Below are 19,958 nucleotides of genomic sequence, written 5' to 3' on the forward strand. Positions count from 1 at the left end.
CACTATCTGACATTTGGAAACTGGCACAGTGAGAGGAGCATCCCTTTGCGACCCGAAGCTCCTGGTTGAATGTATCTTGTGGACACTGTTTCTGCAGACATGGAGGCTGCCCACCTCCACCCCTCAGAGGAGCCTCAGTTCAGCGCCTCTCCCAAACCCCAGTCATGCTGGTCAAGGAGAGGCGGTGCTGAAGTCCACGGAGGACCCTCTGTGCCCGAGATGACATCCCCTGCATCAAAGACACTCTCCTCCCCGACTGACCCGTTGGCTCCCGCATCAGCAGGGCTGCCTCCCACCAAGATGCCTCTGAGTTGGAAGAGCCTTTCCCAGGTGGGAGCCGGGCTTCAGAACATGGGCAACACTTGCTATGTGAATGCGACCCTACAGTGTCTGACCTACACAGAGCCCCTCGCCAGCTACATGCTGTCCCAGCAGCACGGGACCACCTGTAGGAGGCAGACATCCTGCATGCTGTGTACCCTGCAGGCTCACCTGACTGCGGGTTCTCTGCCATCCTGGACGTGTGCTCCGGCCCCTGCCACTCCTGCTCGCCGCCTTCCACAGACACAAGCAGGAAGATGCCCATGAGTATCTCATGTTCATTCTGGATGCAATGCAGCAAGCATGCTTGCCTGAGGACAAGCTCTCAGACCCTGAGCGTCCTCAGGACAGCACCCTCATCCAGCAACTCTTTGGGGGGTACTGGAGGTCTCAAATCCAGTGTCTCCACTGCCAAGGCATTTCGAGCACTCTGGAACCTTACCTGGACATCAGCCTGGACATCGGGGATGCTCACAGCGTCAGCCAAGCTTTGGAGCAGTTGGTGAAGCCCGAACTGCTGGAAGGTGAAAATGCCTACCATTGTAGTAAGTGTCTGGAGAAGGTGCCTGCGTCCAAGGTGTTGACTTTGCACACTTCCCCGAAGGTCCTCATCCTGGTCTTGAGACGATTCTCAGACTTGACAGGCAACAAAATGACTAAGGAGGTGCAATATCCTGAGCGCCTTGACATGCAACACTACCTGTCTGAGCAGAGGGCAGGACCCTTGGTTTATGTGCTCTATGCCGTGCTGGTGCACGCTGGGAGGAGTTGCCACAGCGGACATTACTTCTGTTTCGTAAAGGCAGGAAATGGCCAGTGGTATAAAATGGATGATGCTAAGGTCAGCGCCTGTGATGTGACTTGCGCGCTGCGCCAACCTGCCTATGTCCTCTTTTATATGCAGAAGACTGATCTGGAGAGAGACCTTGGGAGGGAGTCAGTCAAAGAGGGAGGACTCGCATCTCCCGAGGCAGACCCCACAGTGGTGGGTGAGGCCTCAGGAGAGCCGGCAACGGATCCCTCCGTGAACCTTCCTGCGTTGGAGGAGCGTGGGGAAGAGACCTCAAGGCAACAAATGACATTAGACCAGTGGAGATGCCTCCAAGAATGCAACCGCCCTAAGCCTGAACTTAATGTCAGGAGAAAGAAATTGCTCTTCCTGCGAACGCAGTCATCCTTCACCACTCCAAATACAGACCTGAGATGCTTAGAATCATCCTCAGCAGACCGTCAACCTGCTCACCACTGCGGCTGGGATGCTCCCACCTCAGGTGGCCGGGGACGTGGCTAAAGTCCCGCGTGTGCCAGGGAGAGCCCGACCTACCAAGAGGACGAGCAAGAAGGGACAGAGGTCTGGGGAAGCAGTCCAGGGATGTGTCTCCTAACTTTGGTGCACATGGGCGCACACACCCACACACACAGCGTCACTCACACACTCCAAACCCGAACACAGACCCATACTGGAAATATTTTGTGTTGTGTGAAGTGTGTGTTCTGTATGTATGGAAGAACCATCTATCTGGTGTGTTCATGGGATATGGCCTTCAACTGAAACTAGGAGACACTGATATTTAAACCTGGGTCTTTGTCATGATCTTATATTGGGATAGTGTGGATTTCATATGGGGTCAATCCAGGAACCTGCCTCTCCTTCAGCCTTGTGGAGAGTGGGGGCCACTTGCAGGTGAGAGGCAGTGAGCAGTCAGGGTTGAGAGTGGATATGATGCTGAGGACCTGGGGTTGAAGTCAGTATGTTTGACCCTCTCATCATGCTCCCCACTTCCCAATGCTTTTCTTCTATTTATATTGAAAGAATTTTGTCTGAACACATAAGTATGTCTTGGGTCTTGCTAGCGATGTGTCTTGGTCAATGCTTGGAAATTGTAGGAAGGAAATTAAGTGCTTACTTTTGGGGCAATAACTGCATCCAGACCTGATTGAACCACAGTGATTTTATTATGTTCCCATAACTCTCTCCCACATTAAGACTGAAGAGAAGCAAACTAACAAGGACTCTTATTCCAAAGGGAAATGCCCAGCCTCCCACTGAACATAACTTTTTATGACTATTTTGCTACCATCTGCTCTGTGGCACCTCCTGACCCAGAAGCAGTGGACTCTGGATTTCAGACCAGTTCAAATTCAAATTTGGACCTGGGTTGATACCTCTGGAAAACAGTGCCAAGTTCATGAATCTAGCAAAAGCTTTTTGAGGTCAGGTTATAGGTGTTCTGTGTTATCATTTCATTTCTTACAGAGGAGTTTGACAAGTTCTTTGTAGAATGGAAATTATTGCATGACCAGCAAACGCCTCTGAGTGTGACCGTAGATGTGCAGTTGTAACATCACATCATAATGTTATTTTCACTCTGTATTCAAACTTGGACATGCACCCTTACTGGAGAGTAAGGGACAATAGGATCTGTGCAGAAGAAATCACGCTTTTTTTTAGATTTTCATGTAACAAAAACAGATTAGAGATATAAAGTGTCAGGGTTTCTTTCATGTCTGGAAATTGTGTTTCTTTTGACCATTACAGTTTACTGTGTCATAAAAAGTGAGGGAACCTGTGTGCATGTCTTGCCAAGAGTTCCGTAAGAGGACCTGCAGGTATCCCCGTCCTCTGAAGACTGTCATAGGGAATGAGACAGCTCATGGACTCGGGGACTTGTCCTCCACAGCAGAGGACCCTGAGGAGGTGTCTGTGGGAATGAGGATATGTCTCCACCTGGACTGTTGTGGTGAACCAGCAATTCCTCCGCTGAACTGGATGGAAACGGTCAAGTCCACCACGTGCTGAGTGTCCTGCTTTTGTGCGCCTACACATACACTCCCCCCACTACACAGATGCTACAGTTTTTCGTTAGGTAAATCTATAGGACTGTCAAAGCGTGCTTCCCAATCCGGAATGTCAAGTTTGTCTTAGTGAAATCCATTTTCTAACAAATGTAGGGAAATCATCCTGGCAATTTGTAACTTGGTTGTAAACAGAAATTAACAAGTTAATCTGAAATTGTTTTATAAATGTCTGAATTTCTGATTTAGAAAAAGATCCCATCCAGAGTTCTGCAAATTACACCATGTTTTCTCCTAGAAGACATTTTCTGTACTTGTTGATATTATTTCTCTGAAATTGTTATGCAGAATATTGCATCTGCTTTGTTTGTTTTTGCTCTAAAATGTTATTACGAAGTTGTGTGGTTTTTTATTCTTAATAAAAAATTCCCACATATGATTTGGTGTGCAGGCTTTTTCTCCCCAGTATTTCAGAACCTTGAAACAGTTGTTTTATTTCCAGGCTGGCTCCTCACAGAGGCTTCTTTGCCTGCTTCCCCTGAGTGGAATTCCACAGCCACCTCTAGGTCACCTGCAGCTCAAATTCATATCCTCCCCCCATGGGAATTTCTCACTCCTACTCACTGGCTCAATATAGGGGAAGCGCCAGCAGCCATTTAAGAAGAAATGCAATGAGACATAGGGACATTATTCTTCAGGGTCTCTTCAATTATGAGAGCTCTGACCAGGAAGATGCTTGTATGAGAAATTAAGGGGGAGGAGTAGATTGAACCAGAAGCACACCATCTCTGCCCAAGGCTAGCAGAGACCCCTAGGAGGGATGACGGGAGATGGTTGGATAGCACACTGTGGGGACGGTGGAGGCTGGGCAGTCAGCAGATGGATTCTCTGGTTAGGTGTCTGGACGTCAATGCTCATCCTGTCCAGGTATCCATTAGTCAATCGAGGGGTGTCTCTCTATATCAAGATCTATTAGTCATGAGGACAGACCAAAGAATCTGCAGAGCGACCCACAGAACAGATTCACGAGTTCTTTTTTTTTAAAGATTTATTTATTCATTCATTCATTCATTCATTTATTTATGATAGACAGAGAGGGGGGCAGAGACACTGGAGGAGGGAGAAGCAGGCTCCGTGCCCGGAGCCTGACGTGGGACTCGATCCCGGGTTTCCAGGATCATGCCCTGGGCCAAAGGCAGGCGCCAAACCGCTGAGCCACCCAGAGATCCCCAGATTCATGAGTTCTTTCCTGGGAAACTGGAATTGCCAATCCTGGATGGAGTTCTAGGTGGACCTCATACCTGTTTCCAGGCTACAATGTGTTGAGTCCTGGCTCCATCAACCTGCGGCAAGATTTCAGGCTGGAATTGTTTTCACAATAGAAATCTGGGCTGAAACTGGGTTTTGGGGACAGCCCCAAGGCTAGATTCCATGGCAGTATATGGAGGTTTAATCTGGGAGGCCACATCCAATTAATGATCTGTGAGCTTGACAAGGAGGGTAGGTTCCTGGCCATGGTGGGTGAATGTAAGCAGAAGGATTACCTGACTCCCCTTCCTGAGCTTTTCTGTTGTCCAGCAGGAGAAAACAAAGTCAGGACTTTTCACAGGAGATATCCTAGGGCATGTGTCTCGTGGCAGGTTTGAGCTCAGGCAGGAGACAGGAAACAGCTTCTAGGGAGATTGTCTCCTCCTGTGAGGTGTGCATCATCCCATTACCAGCTGCTCCAATAGAAGACACCACAGATGGACCACATCTTAGCTCTGCCTCTCCACTTCATAGAAATCAAGCACAGTAAAGGCATGGAGATGAGAACAATCCATTCCACGGTGATATTATTAAAAGTGCTCATTTTAATGGGAAAAGAACCCCACCCCTGTGGTGATAAGGGGACATAAAATACATTAGCCTCCTGTTACCAGAGGGTCAGATGAGAAGGTTTCAATACAGTGTTTTAGTTTCCTTAGAAGAAGCCATTGCATTCACTCTTCTGGCAGTGGACCGAGCTAATCCTGTCTTCAGAGTGTAGGGATAGAGGAACATTCCTCAGCATCTTAAAAGCCATCTACGGAAACAGCTCAGCAAACATCATTCTCAATGGGGAAACACTGGGAGCCTTTCCCCTAAGATCAGGAACAAGGCAGGGATGGCCACTCTCACCCCTGCTATTCAACATAAGATACCTAGGAATCAACCTACCCAAAGAGGTAAAGGATCTATACCCTAAAAACTACAGAACACTTTTAAGGAAATGGAGTGAGACACAAAGAGATGGAAAAATATTCCAAGCTCAAGGATTGGAAGAAGTAATATAATGAAAATGTCAAGGGTACCCAGGGCGATTCACACATTTAATGCAATCCCTATCAAAACACTGAGGACTTTCTTTAGAGATTTGGAACAAATGATCTTAAGATTTGTGTGGAAATAGAAAAGACCCTGAATAGCCAGGGGAATATTAAAAAGAAAACCATAGCTGTCTTTAAAATTTTAGTGATACTGTGTGTGATACACGATTTGGAATATATGTGGAATCAATACATTTTGTTGCATTAGGGATTTTTCCATTTGGAGACATCTCAGTAAATCAGTTCCACGTGGTGGCTCTAGCATGTTGGGGCTCACATGTCAGCGATCACACAGAAGCAAAGAATTGAAGGACACATGGAACCTGAAGACTCCATAAGCAAGGGAGGGAACTCGGGGAGAGAATGGAATTTTAAGAAATCCCTCACGGAGGAAGAGCATGGAGTGAAGACACTCTGGGTGCACAGACGGGAGACGGTGGTGGATAAGGAAGAGCCCCGCCGTCAGGAGGGAATCCGATGCTGCCAATTCCTTCCAATGTGGCTGCTTTTGCCCTTGGAGTGTCCTAGATAATGTCTGCTTGAGGGCCTTGCTGTCTCATGCTTCTTACCTGGAAATGAAAAATAACGCCAGACATGTGGGTCTCAGGAATGTGGGAGGGAGCCCCGAATCCAGCAGCACGGCCACTGGGGAGTCTCCTTGAGAATCTCTCTCCCTCTCTTTGTCGGGCCCCCTCTCTCCCGCTACTCTGTGGTCTCTCTCTGGTCTCTCCCTGTCTCAAACAAATAAACAAATAAATCTTAAACAGAAACAAACAATGAAACGTGTTCATGTCTTGGCATCTATGTCCCCACATCCAAGTCGATTAGATCCAGGGAGCCCGGTGTTACTCAGTATTTCAGGGTGTGGGAAGCACTGAGTCCTTTGCACTTTGCTACACTGACCTCCTCTCTCGTGTCCGATCCACCTCCCAACTCAGAGACATTTTCAAGATTTTTCCAACAATGTGGTTTGGTTTTGGGGTCTGCCGTGCACAGTCTGGATCCCTGCTCAGTGAGAGGCTCCATCTCACTCTCCAACTGGCACAGATCTATCCGCTTAGCTCTCTATCTCAATCTGTCTGATGAATAAATAAAAATTTTAAAAACCCTGATATTTTCTCTACAAAATTCAAACTGTCACATTATTTTTCTAATAACTGTGATTCGTGAATGTTATAATTCATTCTTAAAGGAAATAATGGAAACATTAAATGCATGTATATGTCACCAAAGTTTAAAACAGCATGAGAATGGCCTCCCAAATCATAAGAATCTGTATAATCACGCATTAATTACCTTTCAACAATGCATTAGTCAATCTTGCCCCTAAGAAATATAATTGTTACATAGCACCCATTAGTTAACCTCAAAACCCACATTCATTCAGTGGAGAATGTCTTTCTGAGGTGTCACCCAAGGACCAAAATTGGAGTGGAAGTGATCTGAAATCCTGTGCCCACCTCTTCCTTGTCAGGAGATTGTCACACAGACGGATGACTGTCAAGTGTTCTGGACAGGTTAGAGTTGCTGGGATATGGAGCAATTCCCTGTGGGAGATGGGTCCTTGCCAGGCACCTTCTCTTCAGTCAAAGGTGGGGGTGGATTGTGAAGGGGCTGTGATTCAATCAACATGATCTAATCAGGCAGGATGCATTTAACTCCTGAAATATAAGCATTTCATTGCCTCTTTGCATTTCCAAATATTATCAAACGCCGGGTTTATAGGTTAACTTCTCAATATATATTTTGTGCCCATAATTTCCTGAAAAGAAGTCTGTCGCCATACAAGGCTGTAGGTCATCGACTTACACGGTAGTTTGTCATTTCTTTGTGTAGGTGCTCTGGGTTTTCAAATCGGTGCTGGTTGTATATGACCAAACACATTGCTGCCAACACTCCACCCACGCTGGTTTGGACAAATGGTCTTTCAATATAAAGAGAAGATAAGCAATGGGATGAGGGATGCATGAGGACACGGTCAGACATGCTCACACTGACCCCAGGTCCTCAGCATCATTTCCACACTCAAAGCTGGCTGCTCACTGCTTCTAATCCTGCCACCTTCAAGTGGCCCCATTTTTCCCCAAGGCTGAAGGAGGGGAGGATTCACCCAATGTGCTTCCAACTGTGCTAAATCCATCTATTACTAATATCCATAACCTATACCAGCTTGCTCAGATAACTCTGTCGTCTTCCATATCTGGATGAGAGTGGATTTTGCTTTGGGAAGATAGGTTTGGCTCTGTTTGGTTGGGTTTGCTTTGGTTTGGTTTGGTGTTTTGATGGCAGGGAAGCAAAAGACATGTAAGGTGACTAGAGGGGGAGAACAGGCCTGCTCAGACCTTCTTCCGCTAGCCTTTCTCTCTGGACTCCCTGTGCACATGGAAGGAATCCTCTCAATTGCACATGAAGTCCCAATTCTGCTGGAGAGCCCAGCATTAAAGCCCTATGCTCAAGCCTGCCTGCATCCTCACCCTTGCGCCCTATATTCCTGCAAGTCCAAGAATTCTTAGGCTACTTTGCTAGTTCCAATCCCAGCATCCCCTCATGATGATAGGCCTTCGCACCCTTGGACCTCTGGGATCTTCTGAGGCTTCCAGAAAGTAGGGAACATTTCTATTACTGCACACATCCCATGAGTGCCCAGGAAGCTGCATTTTCCTCAGAAGCCATGAGATAGCAATAGGGCGGCATCCATGGGATGAGACATGGGCTTGAGGCTCAAGGGGCCAGACTCTGACCTGGGTCACATAATGATTGCCTGAATGGGAGTTACTTAGGGGTTGGGGGTGGGAGAAGGATCACACACTGTGGCTTTTCTACTGCATTCTGACTTTTTAAACCCTAGTGTGCTCATAGAGGAGCTCTTCTACCTCCACCTACAGGCATCTGCACAGACAGAGGGAACACCCTTAAACAGATGCTTTGGAGTGAGAAAAGAGCAGTCAGTTGTTTTCCAAAAAAAAGAAATTCTCTAAATACAAGTATGGAGGTGCTTGGTGTGGTTTGGTTTCATTTGGCATGGTGTTGTATTGTTTTTTCCCATGGGCCCATATCAGAGATAACCCTGAGAAAGAGAGACAGAGAGAGAATGAGATAGATAGATAGATAGATAGATAGATAGATAGATAGATAGATAGAGACTGTGGCCTTGGTCTCGTGCTATTTGGACGACTTGTCAACCATTGCCTCCTTAGGAAATCATCAGGAGGGTAAAAAATCTCCTTGCCCAGGTCTCAGAAAGGAGGCATCATGATCCAACATTAAAGATGGATCCAGAATATGTATAGAGGGAAACCACCCACTCATCCCATTAAAGACCAACCTGTGACCCAGGGCCCATACAGTACACAGGGCTCCCTCACAGGGTGCACAGGGTCAATGTTCCCTATGCAGTACTTCACCAAGGAGACTGGGTGTGCAGGAGACCCTCAAAGTCTACATATCCCCCAAAACTATCACGCTGTTGTCTCCTCTCAGTTAATTAAGGCTGGAGGAATTAAATTAACTATAGAGAGTTTCAGAATTGCTGAGATTAAAAAAACCCAGAAACCAAATCAAATGAAACACATGCACGCTATTCATCAGTGGTAACATTTTATTAAGGGAAATAAAACACTACACACGATTCTAAATTATGGCTGAGAATAATCGAAATGCGCAGATGAAATATTGCCCATCACAGTGCCCACAAAGCTACCACCACAGTCTAGAAAACTCATCTCAGGAGAAAACACAGTGTCCATTTGCAGAGCCCACAGGGGCTGTTCGCAGCTGAAAACCCAAATGCAGACAGGTGTATGCCAATGAGAGCTTAAAGTCTGAGTTTCTATTTCCATTGGAGTGACAAGTGCTCATTCGAAATTCCCTCCACTTCTTGGAGAATCTATTTGCTGAAGAGAAAATTGACATTCCAGAGGGAAGAGTAGCCTTCTCCACAGCACACGGATTTCCCTAAAAAAAGGGCATTGTGTGCCTTTGGGGTTCAGTGTCTGTGCACGGCCCCAGGAGCATGAGAGGAAGCAGGCTGTGGACCCGGAAATTCCCATGCAAAGCAGCTGAGCAAGTGTTGATTCCCCACATGAGTCCAGGAGGGGCCACGTCCTCAGGTCCGCAGTCACCCCGTCAGGGTGCAGTGGGGTGGAGGACAATGTCCGAAGCTAGGAGCTGGCTCATTCGCTCTCAGTGTCTTCTGAGGATGAGGACACCTGTAGGTCACCGTGGAGGACACTCCAGGGGCCACAGACACAGGCTCCGACCGACCTGTGGGGGGCAGGGGGGCCCTGAGCAGGGCCTGGCTTCTCGGGAGGAAGGAATGAGGGAGCTGCGAGGAACCGGGAGCTCCAGCAACTTCTGTCCATCTGGTGAAGACCATTCTCAGGGGCTGAGTGGGGGCCCACGCAGAGGGCGGCCGTGGGGGCTCGGTGCACGGCTGCAGCATCTCCATGTGAGGTGTGGCAGGTTTGGGCTGGGGGCCCTTGCTTGGCCGGAGTGCAGGTGTCTTCCTGGGCTGCCGGGGCCCGGCTGTGCATCCACAGGCACGTCTGCTTCCTGGAGGACACAGACTCCCGGAAATCCCCAAAGGGACTTCCTTTATGATCCCGGAGGTGTGCTGGCTGGGGCTCCATCACGGTTTCTTTCAGGGGTTCTGGGACCTGTCTAGGGGCATCTGGGCACATTTCTTGCCTGGAGTCTGGAGGGGCATTTGGGAATTGTCTGCAATGCGTTGCTGACAGCGGGACGGGTGTTCTCCTCAGGATACTTGGGTGGTGCCTGGGTGTGTCCCAGCCCATGGCCCTGGGAGCCAGCCTGGGGACCCTCGAGGGAGACTCTGCAGGGCCTCTTGGCTCTCTGCTGCACAACCAGGCTGTCAGCCCTGACACAGGGTTGGCGAGCCGGCAGAGGGGTGTCAGCGATCGGCACTTCCTGGGCACTAGGACGTCCACCAGGTGGGCTGAGGCTAACTTGAGGGCTTCTGAGACGAGAGGTGGAATGGGACCGGAGTCTTATGTCAGGGGGCTGAGTACGTGGTTCCATCGGCAGGGCAGGCTCAGGGATAGAAGGCCTCCTCTTGGTGTAGACGAGCATCGGCATGTGTGGACACTGTGGGAAAAGAGAACACACGGGACTCCATGAGTTTGGTCCCGGCACCAAGGCAAAATGAACATTCAGGAAAGAAACCAACAAACGCCCACGACCTTAGTAACCACCCCCTACCCCGGAACAGGGAAAGAAAGAGTTGGGATCTGTTGACCTAGGAGTAGGGAATCTGGCTGCAGGGCTCGTCCAGAACAAAGGCCTGACAGGATGCTGTTGATGTCCTTGAGACATGGGGGGGACACGCAAAGTCCTGCCTCACAGCGATGCTTCCTCCATTGGACCAGCGCTTCCATCCTCTCTGCTCATGAGGAGATAGGAGTCCTGCTGCTGGAGAGTCATGGTGGGAGCTCCTGAGTGGGGATGGGCAGTGTGGGATGATGTGTCACAAAGGACAGCGGCCTGTTCTTCTCTGAGGTTGGTATGTGCTCCAGGAGTGCCCGCCAATGACCTTCACACGTCAAACAGCCAGTGTTCGCCCAAATACCAGGCATAAGGCAACATCATGGGCACCAAGGGAAAAAAGTGTGCAAATCCACGCTGCTCAACTGCCATTGGTCAGAGAGGAAGTGGAGCCCCGCCTCCCCCAGGAGGCCCATGGAGCCCAGCGAGTCCAGAAGGGCACAGCCCGGGACGCAGTGCACTCTCACCCTCACATAGTCACAAGATTCCGTGTCTTCCTTCCAGGTGCGCTTCTGCCCCTCCCGGGGTCTCCTGGGGAACCTGTGGAGCAGGGCCTTCCTCTGCTCGGCTTCCTGCCTGCACCAGAAATGAAGGCATAGAAAGGAGAAGGAACTCCCTTCCCTGGATTCCAGCCGGACACCTGCTCGGGGCTTGGGCCACCTGGTCCTTTCCCTCCGCAGCCACTCTACGCCCACCTCTGCCCCTCATCCTAACTATCGGGAGCTGAACAGGTCGTCCAGGCAGTTTCTTACATTCAGAGTCTGAAAGGGTCTGCCTTGGCATGTGCCAAGCTCCATACATTCACTGGTGCAGGGACATTTGTCCAGCCTCAAACCCCACACCAAATCAGCAGGGACAGCTCCATCACCCAAATGTGGACCCTGTTAGTCTGGGAGCTCCTCTGCCTGCCTCGCCCAGCCTGGCTCTGCCCGCAGCCGCCCTGCACACTGTGCATGCACACGGACTCGGGGTCTGTCGTATCAGCCCTGGCATCGGGTCACAAGCCCCATTCCTCACCTTCGTCTCCCTGCCTTCTCCCTCTCAGCCTGGTTCAACAGCCCAGCCTGGTGTCTTGGGTCCCGATGACTCCCCGGCTCCACATTCTCCTTCAGCCTCCTGGAGCCCAAGGCCACGGGAACGAGGGTCGTGCTCAGTGTTTTATGGGGCATCTGGTGCTTGATGCCTTGTGTCCAATGGCGCCACAGTCCCTGCACTTCACCTGTGGGAGGAAGGGGCAACGGTCAGTGCATCCACTCAAATGCCAGTGAATCTGTCAAGCACCCGAATGGGAGGCCATCCTCATGGAGTGGCTCATGGGATGAGGACAGGGGACATCGTATCTGCTAGTGAGGTGTCAGTATAGTGAAGACCTCTGGATGCTTACTCCCCATCCCGTGGAAGGAAGGAAAGGGGAAGAGGGATTGGAGGTGTCAGGTTGAGGACAGGTGGAAACATCATTAAGACTCGGGACAAACACAAGGCTCGATCTGATCTTATGGTGCCCTGGGGCTGATGCTCAGAGCCTCTGAGTGTCCCAGTGTGTAGCCTGGGGGATTTCCTGCCCATGTCACGATGGACAACTGAGTCCGGGCCACGATCTTCTGGGAGCCTAGCCTGTCTCAAGACTCCTGGCAGAGCTCCTGCTTCAAAACCCATGCCAGCCTCCCCACTCACCCTGGGATCCTCCTCCTCTGGACTGGGAACTCTGAGGGCCAGTCCTGCTATCTGTGGCCTCTTGCCTTTCTGGGGTCTCAAGGGACTGTCGGGCCCAAGGTGGGCATGACCAGCCGCCATCAGTCCCACCTTCTGGAGGGACAAGTCAGTCTGCTTCAGGGATGGGTTTCGGGTAGCCTGAGGGAAAAGAAACAAGAGAGTCCTATTCACCTGACCTAGGCGTCCTCACTGTACCATCTTCCCAAGAGGCCTTAGTGAGCTTCAGGACAGTGGTGCCAAACACATTTCCCCCTGTCACTTCTCTTTCCTCCTTCCTGCCTACGCTCTCCTGGCCAAGCCACATCCCCGCTCTGAGGAAGGCCGCCCTTAAGGAAGGACTCTTGTTGACACTATCATTAAGTCTCTCCAAATCCCCTGTGGGAACAAAACCAGGGACGGGACCTCTCCCGATTGAGGTCCAGTGGGATGCACCATGGAACACGCAAAGGGCAAAAGCGTCAGGAAAGTGGGCTTCCCTCTCTCATATCTGAATGCCCCTTGTGACTCCAGAGGAAGCCATAGTTAAGTCCAAATTCATTGGGAAAACACATTCTTCTCTACTCGATGGGAAGCTGCCCATCTGAACACTTCCATTCCATGTGTTCGTGGCAGTGCCCCCAATTAACTGCCATTGAAGGTTTGGGAGGTGAATTTCTTTTCACCTTGGGAACCAGGTAATTCTTCTATTGAAAAAAAGGTCAATTATTTATGGGACAGTGAGTGTGTGTGTGTGTGTGTGTGTGTATGAGGGAGAGTGATCACCTGAGCTGTAGGAAGGACAGAGGGAGAAGCAGACACTCAGTTATCAGAAACCCAGTGAGGGCCTGGATCCATCTCCAGAGCCTGAGATCACAACCCGACCCAAGTCAGTCCCTGAAAAAACGGAGCTGCCCAGGCGCCCTGATCCTGTGTCTTCTCTAGGTCTGCAGGGCCCAGTGAGACATTTACAGGCCTTCTGTCCCTGCTCGTCCACCACCCCACACCAATGTGACACCTGAGGCCCCATTCCACTGGCATTGGAACCTCCGGGTGTCCAGGGCATTCACAGCCATGCCTTGGCTCAGTCTCTGTCCTCAGAACATGTTAGACCAGAAAGAGTCCTTAACCCGTGGAGGAAGGGCCAATCCCTCCATCATTTCCTCACTGTCCCATTGCTCTGTCAGGGAAGGTCGGACCAGTGGCCCGAAAACTCACCTGAAGTGCACTTGTGGTCCTCACGCCCATCAGGAGAGGCTGAGAAAGGTCCTGGACAGACTCCGCTGCAGGAGACTGGGTGTCCCGTGGGAGAGAGGGATGGTCAGTAATGGCCACTTCTGTGCTCCCGGACTTTTATACTGCCCCAAGGTCACGTGACATTTCAGCCACTTGAAAGACATCCACCTAATCCTCTTAGCTGCTGCAGGGATTGAGCCCATCAGCAGCTTCAACAGGCTAATGTCCTCATGAGAGCGATTTCTATGACTCCGTGTGTGTGCCTGTGTGTGTGTGTCTCTGTGAATGGAGGTGTGAGTCCATGTGGATTTGGTGGAGATTGGAATTTCTGCAAGTGAAATTATATTGGTACATTTTAGCATGGGAATTAGCCTCAGGACTCATGTTTCCTGAACTATTGGTATTTTACCAACACTTCTGCTGAATTTAGACCTAATGGTATTAAAAATGGGGTCAGGGTTTGAGGTTATTCAAGATGTTATATCCATTTTGTCAACTAACTTTCAGTTAAAAACTGAAATATCATAAAGAGCAAGATCTTCCAATCGGCTATAATTGCTTGATTGGATTAAGGGATTTGGGTGTGGTCCCTTTCTCATAGAGACCTTTCAGGCCAGCCCAGGTCCTAATCTTGACTCTCTCATCAGACAGCACCTTCAGGTCTTTCTCAACCTCCCTAACTGCCCCTGCTCATTTCTGAACCGAATTTGATCAGTTTCTATGTTCAATGGATATCTCTATGAATGTCCTTTTTCTTCCTCAGTAACCTCAAGCGAGCCAAGGAGTGTTAGTCGTCAGTGCTCTAGGACAGGGAAGATCACTCTCCCAAAGGAGCGCAGGTATCACATAGGAACTCGTTCTCCTCAGCAGCCAGAATGTTTGTAGCTGTAACCAATTATTTGGGAATATGGCATCCATTGATTGGCTTCTACACTTCCATCTCTCTGGACTATGATCCCAATCTACAAAGATTGTGAAGGTTTTGATGAATACCAGTTTCTGTCTAGGTGTGGCCCGGGTCCACCACAAGAAAAATTCTCTGGCTGGTTTTATGCTTTTGGGAAACATTCCTTTGAAACTCCCTTTCCTACAAGAGTCTCTATCCTTAATCCAGTGTTTATATGCCTCATTTTAACTGTTCCTCAGGGAATTCCACCCCAATATCCTTTATATTCTCTTGATTCAGTTGGAATATGTTGTAGGCTTGTGCCTTTTTCCACATTGTGGGCTTGGCAGGTGTAGATGCAGGTAGGAGGGCACCTGGTTAGCTTGTGGTTTGAAAGTGTCATTATGGCTTCTTCCGCCCACAGAATTGGCTAGTGTCTGCTGAAACATTTTTGAGTCGTCACGACAATTCATTCCTACTTGTGACCATGATCCTTTGCATTGGGAAAGGAGGCATCTTTGTGCAGGATAGAATATTGAAGAATAATGAAGTATAGGAAATTGTATAAGTCTAGGAAAGGTTGAAACCTAAGTCTATTTGTCTTCTTTACTGACCAGAGGCCAAGAGAAACAGGAACATTTTGACAGGCCTTGGTCAGTGACTGGGCTTCACAAGCCCTGGGGCCCTGGTGAATTCTTGATGTTCACTTGTCATCCCTGGACACTAAGAGAATAAAAGTGTCATCTCTGAAGCCACCATGTTTTAGGATATTGATTCTGTACCCATGGAGTTCAATAAAAGCTTGTGTAGGATGTTCTATATGATATCTCCATTTTTACCTGAAAGTTTTAATCCCTGAGCCTAACCTGCCAATGAAGACACATACTGAGACCCCTGATGAGACTGTCCAGTCCCATTCCACATCTCCTCTGAGTAGCCCTAAAGTTAGCCTCAGCCCACCTGGTGGACCTCCTGGTGCCCAGGAAGTGCCTATCGCTGACACCCCACAGCCAGCTCACCAACCCTGTGTCAGGACTGACAGCCTGGGTGTGCAGCAGAGTCTCCCTCGAGGGGCTCCAGGCTGGCTCCCAGGGCCATGGGTTAGGACACACCCAGGCACCACCCAAGTATCCTGAGGAGAACACCCGTCCCGCTGTCAGGAACGAATTGGCAGACAATTCCCAAATGCCCCTCCATACTCCAGGCAAGAAATGTGTCCAGATGCCCCTAGACAGGACCCAGAACCCCCAAAAGAAAGCGCGGTGGAGCCCCAGCTAGCACACCCGCAGGAGCATCCAGGGAGCCCCTGTGGGGAATTCAGGGAATCTGTGTTCTCCAGGAAGCAGTCACGCCTGTGGATGCACAGCCGGGCCCCCGCAGCCCAGGAAGACACCTGCCCTCTGGCCAAGCAAGAGCCCCCAGCCCACACCTGCCACACGTCACCTGGAGATGCTGCAGCCATGCACCGAGCCCCCTCGGCCGCCCTCTGCGCGGGCCCCCACTCAGCCCCTGAGAATGGTCTTCACCAGATTGGACAGAAGCTGCTGGAGCTCCCGGTTCCTCGCAGCTCCCTCATCCTTCCTCCTGAGAAGCCAGGACCTGCTCAGGGCCCTCCTGCCACCCACCTGTTGGACGGAGCCTGTGTCTGTGGCCCCTGGAGTGTCCTCCACAGTGACCTACAGGTGTCCTCATCCTCAGAAGACACTGATAGTGAATGAGGCAGCTCCTGGCCTCAGACATTGTCCTCCACCCCACTGCCTGCCACCTGACGGGGTGACTGAAGACCTCAGGACGTGGCCCCTCCTGGACTCATGTGGGGAATCAGCCATTGCTCAGCTGCATTGTGTGGAAATTCCCGGGTCTACAGTGTGCTGCCTCTCATGTTCCTGGAGCCATGCACCCACCCCCAAAACACACCTTGTACTTTCCTTAGGGAAATCCATGCACTATGACAAAGGCTACTCTTCCATGTAGAATGTCAATTTTATCTTCTGCAAATAGATTCTCAGGCCTCGCGGCGGCTCCCTGCAGGATGCATGTCCCCTCGTCCCACCTCAGGGTGCAGGGGCCTTGGCCGGGAATGGGCATCTGATCGCCCTGATGAAGTCCAGCCGGACGGAGTTGCTGGAGCACAAAGTCCGACAACTGCTGCTCGCCTTGCAGCGCAGAGATGTCATCTCCATTTGCAGCTTCTTAGACGACTATCGTGGATTCGCCACCACGGACAAGGTGCTGGACCTGCTGTCCACCGAGTGAGCACCTGCCCCTCCGCAGCCCAGGGCTGGGCCACCTGCTGCTGGGGAGGCTGGGGATGGTGTGAGCTTCCCGGCCTCGGGCTGCTCCCCCACCTGGAGCAGGGTAACCCAGGGCCTAGCAGGTCCTGGAGGGCAGCCCCGGGGCCTGGCCTGTGGCGGGTCGGCCAGAGGGGCTGTGCCTGTGCTCAGCAGCCATCCTCCTCACTTGTGAGGACACTTGTGCCTCCTCCACCCATCACCAGGGGCCTGAGCTGGCCTGTTTCCCCATTGAAAGGGAGGTTTGAGAGTCCATCGGGGGTCTGTGTCCTGGGGCAACCAGACCGGGGGACCCCGGGGTGCCTCAGACCCACTAGGATATGGGCCATGGGCATGGCTGGAGCCCTTTCATGCTCAAGCCTTCAGGAGTCCCCAGCAGGTGCGGGCGATTCTCTGGGAGCTGCCCGTGGCCCCACGAACAGAGGTGACGGCTCCCGGGGCTCCAGCCTAGTCGGGGTGAGAGGGTGACAGCCCCCATGATGAGAAGTCACGTCCCCAGCACAATTCATGGGATGCCCCCGCCCTCTTCTAGGTATGGGTGCATCGTAGATGCGTGGGGTAACAATGACATGGTCCTGCAGCGCTGGAAAATGTGAGTGACTCCGGCTCCTGCAGGAGGGCCTTCCCTCTCCAGGAGGGCAGCGAGGGGGCTGTGGGGTGGGGAGGCTGCACCCTCACCCCACACATCTGCAATTCCCGTGACAGGGTAAAGGTCTAAGGCCCCTTCTGGAAAAGAGCACAGGAGAGCAGTGGATGGGATGCGGGCTTGGTGGGAGGCATTGGGACCCCTAAGGAGTCCTTCTCCATGCCCCCCAACCCTCTCTCTGCCCCACACCTGGGGCCAGAGCAGAGGGGGTGGGAAGCATTGCACTCCCCAATCTGGTAGCACCTGGACCCGGGGGCACAGCAGGTGCTCAGGAGGGCTGGTGGGGGCTCCCGGACCAGGCGGCCCCCGCCCCGTGGGACATGGGAGATTAGAGTCAGTGGAAGGACACCCCCAGGGCCCCCTCGGGAGTGAGGCAGCCCAGAGCCACAGGAGGGAAGTTGGCGGTCCTGGGCAGTTCCTGGCAAGCCCTGGCAGGACACAGAGCCCGAGCCCTCCTGGCTTGGACCTACCCAGAAGACAGTGTGTGCAGTGAGGGCAATGACAGGCCAGATGCCCCCCGTCCCCGTACGCCTGCGGGTGGACTCAAGGGGCAGGTGGGCAGGGACCAGGCTGAGGAGGGAGCCCCGCTTCTCCAGGAGAGATGGTGATGGTCACCCCGCTGGGCCTGGGCTCCCCGCACAGAGGCTGCATCCCAGCCCCTTCTCGGGGAGCAGGCCTGTGGCAGGCAGGTCCGCCAGGTGGCAAGGGGACGAGGATCAGGACTTGCCTCCAACATCCTGCAAGGGATGCCGGGTCCCTGGGTCCTGCAGGGCTTCCTCAGGACACCTGTGAGTGATGGTGCCCTATCTTCTGACACCTGTGCCCTCCTGTCCCTCCCCAGGGCCATCTCCTGCATGCTGGAAATATGGCTGGATTATTTTCGGGATGAATTTTGTCAGCTCCCAGAATTTCCCTCCCTGAGGATGATTCTGGAATTCATGAGGCAGCGCATGCCAGGCTCGGACGTGGAACTCCATGCCCGGCGTTACCTCCAGCAATTCAGACGCCTCCAGCAGCGGAGCCAGAGGGGGTGGCCTGAGCGGGAACAGGGGGTTGCCCGGCGGATCCAGCCTCTATGCAGCTGGGCCGGAGCAGGGGGTGGGCTCACACCCCACCCCACGGGCTGTGGGCTGGGGACACCTCCCAGGGCTCTTGCCCCCACACATGTGGAGCAGTGAGAAGAGTGGCCTTGATTTGGGAGGAACGTGGACAGTCTGCCCTGATGGTGATACTTTGTCTTCTTGGAGCTACAGCTTTGGACCCGAGCAAAACACCCTGAACCCGCTCTGGAGTGTTGCCCCAGCTCTGACCGTGGGCCTACTGCCCCGTCGGGGCCTGAAGGGATCGAGGCCATCCTGGCTGCTGGGGCTGAGGGCTTGGCCTGCGCTGAGGCACCCACTGGGGAGGCAAGTCGTCACTGGTCTAGTTCACTGCTCCGCCCTGCAGGAGCCCCCCTGCACCCCTGCGAGCCTGGAGGAGGAGCAGGTGCCACCCCTGCTCTCGGAGGTCATGGATGTGCCCGAGCAGCCCTCCTAACTCGATGGAGCAACCAGCCATAGGACCGAAGCAACCCTGTGAACCACCTCGGGAGCCCGCCCCAGCTCCGACTGTGGGGCCTGCTGAAGCTTCAGGGTGATGGAGCTGGTCCTGGCTGCTGGAGCTGAGGACTTGGTCAAAGCCGAGATGCTGGCTCCTGAGTTTAAGGTAGTGCAGATTGATGTGGTCGAACCTATGATTCCCTGCCCTGATGAGGAAGAGCCACCTGCACCCGCGGCCACCCAGAGGAAGTAGGCCCAGGAGCCTGCAATTGGGTCCCCAGAGTGTCAGAGCCACCACCTGCCTCCGGAACAACCTGCTTCGACCCGCTGAGCAGCCCCCCCTGGTCACCTCGGGAGGCCCGCCCCAGCTCCTGCCGCGGGGCTCGTGGTGGCTATAGCCCAATGGAGCCTTCCCTCCCTGTCATTGCATTGTTACTCTATTTTGATTTTCGTAAACCTTTTGTAAGGGCTTATATATTTTATTTGTAATAAGGGATAAGTTAACCTGGTACAAAATTTACTCTGATGCTTCTGAATTTCACATCGTGGTACTTTAGGTCCATTCACAGTGTTGCAAGCCCCTGGCCCAGGGCGCCGAGGGACACAGCCGAGGATCCGTTGCTCCCCCGGGACAGGCAGAGGCCGGGAGGACCCAGGACAGCCAGGTCACTCCTGCTGCCAGGCCCAGAGCTGTGCAGGTCAGCAGCCCCGCCCTGGAGCACCCAGGCCCTGCACACTGGGGGCTGTTGTAGTTACTGCGGGAGCTGACTCCAGGGCTGCACAGCTGGCTGCCTGCACTGTTGTGTCCCTCCTGGTGTCACCCTGTACCTGGGACTGAGCAGGGGGCTCACAGGATAAACTCCCACTGAGCCGTACACCTGGCAGAAGGCGGGGCAGCTCCCCAGGTACACACACCGAGAATCAGCA

General features: G+C 52.2%; 1 pseudogene; it reads left to right on the forward strand.

The window, feature by feature from the left end:
* Positions 1 to 99: 99 nt before the first annotated feature.
* On the forward strand, positions 100 to 19,029 carry LOC119878206 (annotated as a pseudogene).
* The last annotated feature ends 929 nt before the right edge of the window (positions 19,030 to 19,958 follow it).

This window comes from Canis lupus, unplaced genomic scaffold, assembly GCF_011100685.1.
Source record: "Canis lupus familiaris isolate Mischka breed German Shepherd unplaced genomic scaffold, alternate assembly UU_Cfam_GSD_1.0 chrUn_S120H280, whole genome shotgun sequence".
Lineage (NCBI taxonomy): Eukaryota > Metazoa > Chordata > Mammalia > Carnivora > Canidae > Canis > Canis lupus.